Raw genomic sequence first — 3,915 nt, 5'->3', positions numbered from 1 at the left:
ATTTGTTCAAGAATTTTAAGTTTATCAAATCAAATTGAAGGAACTAATTGTTTCTTATACAAATATGTAAATATTAACTGTGTAAGATTTTTAACAAAACACTAAAAACATTCAAATATGCCTTTTCTAAAACAGCAACAGTAATTTTGAATTTTGTAAGCATCTATGAAATTGACTATACACATCTATGAAATTGCCTAAAGCACTTAAGGTATGTATAATAATTTCCCCATAAAAATGATTCAGATGCATTCCTCCTGAAAAAAGAATGCACAATTTCTCTTTGGGGAGATTTAGAGATCTACTGTTCTAACAATAATAGTCACCATGGTATCAGTACGTGTGTGTGTGTGTGTGTGTGTGTGTGTGTGTGTGTGTGTGTGTGTGTGTGTTGCAATAGGGTCCCATGTAGCTCTGACTGGTCTGCAACTTGGTGTACAGACCAGAATGCTTTTCAACTCACAGACATCCTCTTGACCTACATCTCCAGTGCTAGGATTCAAGACATGGGCCAACATTCCCAGCCTCAATGTTTTCCATTTTTAATTTTTTAGATCTTCTTTTCTCTTAGACAATATTTTTCTGTATAGATGAAGCAAATTGAAACTAGAAGATAATATAAAGTTTTTAGATAATTTGTTGTGTTTTTGAAAAATAACTAATTCTGCCTCACTAAATTCAAAATAAATTTTCTGGAATAATTTGATATTTCTCAAGATAGCTCTGATGAGTTGGGTATGGGTATGAATTATTTCTGTGCCCATCTTACAGAATTAGGTAAGTGTACAATATTAGTGGTAGGAAACCTTTGAGAAGAAAATTGGAAATGCTTCCATGAATTTTATCAAGTCTGAGGGATCTGTGGCAGAGTGTGGATGTGGTTATTGATGAACCTAGAGAGCAGAAGAACCCTATACCCAGACTAGGCCTTTCTTTTATTTCATAACCATGACAGTGCCTACCATTTTTAAGAACCCTGACGAAAGCCGAAAGCTTCAGAAGTTTTCAGAAAATGACATAGAAATGATTACTAAGTCCAGGTCTTCCCAACTGTGCCTCCAGATAAAATAGTTTGCCTTGAGGGTGTTCCTAGGTATTAGCTTTGATTCTCTGGCCTTGATGGCCACAGAGGGATCATTTTCAAGGTGTCTTTTGAAGTTTTATTTTATTTCACTTTAATTCATTTTCTAAAATTCTTCAACAAACAATGTGTTTGCAGACAGGCTTTCACCTTTCTGCTTTGTCTCTCGTTTTCTGATGTCTGACGCATCTCTCTGCATAGCACCCAAGGAAGATTTTTTTTTTTTTTTTGACAGCCACCAAGGGTTTTCCGTGTTCAATCAGCAAACTGCAAATTTCTCAGAACTTTACAAACAGCATTTCATTATCATCTGACTGAGTGAAATGTGGCACTACATGGCATCTTCTAGACTTTCACTTTTTAAATTTTCCTTGTGCTCTTTGCTCTCAAAGTCTTCAAATACAGAGGGAACTTAATTTTATAAGCCAAACCATAATTAATTCAAATATAGCTCATTAGCACATTTTTTCTAAGAGGTACAATCTATCTCTTAATCTAAAACATAGGATATCACAAAATACAGGCACTTAGTAACAAGAAAATACATATTTCATCCTCATATACTCACATTGTCTTAATATGAAGTCCTGGTCCTATATTAGGGAGACAGGAGACATTTGGAAAACCGTACTGCCTCATCATGTCCATCATATTTTTTCTATAGTAAAAAAGACTAATGTATTGGTCCTATCTCCTTCAATCTGAGAAGAAAATGCACTCACCTAAGTAACTGAAAGCAATCATTCATTGTATAGTGTAAGTAGAGGAAACTTAAAAGTTGAACACTCTTTATATATTAGGAGGAAAGGAAGTTCCCTAAATTCTAGAAAAAAAAAATGGTTCAATTATAAAAAGGATATCAGAAGGGACAAGAGTCCTTTCTCTGCTTTAAATGTGTATTTTATGTGCATTACTGATCTTAGAGTGGGAAAAATCTATTCTTCTGAGATCTAAAAACTTAAGTTCAAAATCGTAAAATCAAGTCAAGGGCAAGTATGGAAATATCAAGAATTTTAAGTATGAGTACTCAAAACCATAATTAATAACTATGTTTTTCAAAAAAAGCAACATCTTTCAGCCATGTATTTGACTGCTTAATGAGGTAAGATCATCCTAATTCCCTCTCCCTTTGTTTTATTTTCCTTCAGGGTACAACAATTCAAACAGCTTTCCTCTGTCTCAGTTGGTGAAAGCCGAATTGCCCTGCTGAAGGCTGGTGCATTCTTCCTCTCCTCAGTGGTCAAGAGGAAAATTCCTATGTACCTTTGACAGTAAATCATTTCAAAAGTGTTAGTCATTTGTGTCCAAGATGGTTTTCCTTTCAGAATTGAGTTGAACACAGGGGGATAGGTGGGTTACTATTTCCAAAAACCCACTAAAAGACATAAAATCACACCAAATGATATGTCATTTTACAGATTTCTCTCTTTAACACCATTTTCCCCAAGGCTGACCTGTTAGCTAAATCATGGAAAGGAAGTATGGTCAATTACTTAGAATGTTCCAGAAGAAAACTGAGAAAGCACCACAGGGCTGAATCAGGTTTATTACCAGTGAGTGAGTAATGGGGATGCTGCAGGTTTGATGAGGCCCCAAGTAACCTTTCTATGGATGCCCAGCTGATCTGGCTCAAAGCCCAACACGTTTTACCATCAGTTCCTCATTCTTTCTGCTTCCTCATGATTCCCAAGCTCCCCATTCTTGCTTGATTTGGTCTTTATAATCACACCAGGGCTTTTAGGCTTTACTTTGCATATTCCTGGATGATGGACTCTTGAGAACTCACTCTCTCTTTCTCTCCCATGATGTCAAGTCACTCCAAATGCCTTGTTCCTCACAGACTGATAGGGAAAATGTGGAGAATATTGTGGTGCCCAGATCCTTGGAGCCAAAGTCATTATGGATTTTTGAGAAGGCTAGTGATGCCTTTCACCCACAGAAGAATCCTCTTGACTGCTGAACAAATTGTAGCTGTGTATGTGACAAAATTTCTACAAACATTACTTTTTCCATATGAATCAGGATAAGAAGTAACTGGTTCTTCATTACAGTCTGTCTATATATTTAGCTGACTCAGTTTTAGATCAAGTATTTCTATGTTTTAGCAGCTGCTTCCCAAATAACCAACACAGAGGCTCAGTATTAATGTTACATGCTTAGACAATAACTCAGGCTTTTTACTATCAAAACCTTACATCTTTAATTAACCCATATTTCTTATCTATGCTTTGCCACATAGCTTGATAATAGCAGGTTCATCTTGCTTCTTCCTGCAATGTGGACTCTTTGACTCTAGCCTTCTTCATCCCAGCATTCTTAGTCTGGCTCTTCTGCCTAACATTATTCTGTTCAACTAACAGGCTGTCAGCTTGCTTAAACCAATTACAGCAACAAAAATTTCACAGTGTAGCAAAGGAATAGTCCAGAGCTCTCAACTACTAAGGTTATGCATAACATTGCAAATGACTTTACAGAACTTCAGGATCAGATCATTTTAGATGCCAAAGCCCTAGTGACATCCCAGTGGGTTACTCAACAACATTAAATATAATCCTTTCACAGATGTCAACTTCCTATGTGAGTACCATGAGAACTCTATAAGCAGAAGAAAAATTATGGGGTTGTACAAGGGGCAGTGTAAAAGCCAAGAGAAGATGAGGAGCATATTTGTAATATTTCCTCACTATTTTTGACCCTAGTAAAGTGAAACCAAATAAAATACCATAGCATTGCCAATAGCAAGGCATCAAAAGTAAGTAACTCCTGTTTTTGCTTTCCTGTGTAGGTGCTAGAAAGTTGATTATTATAGGCAAATAGCATGCCATTCCACTGTC

Source organism: Cricetulus griseus, chromosome 5, assembly GCF_003668045.3.
Source record: "Cricetulus griseus strain 17A/GY chromosome 5, alternate assembly CriGri-PICRH-1.0, whole genome shotgun sequence".
Classification (NCBI taxonomy): Eukaryota; Metazoa; Chordata; class Mammalia; order Rodentia; family Cricetidae; genus Cricetulus; species Cricetulus griseus.
Note: the sequence above shows the minus strand (reverse complement) of the source record.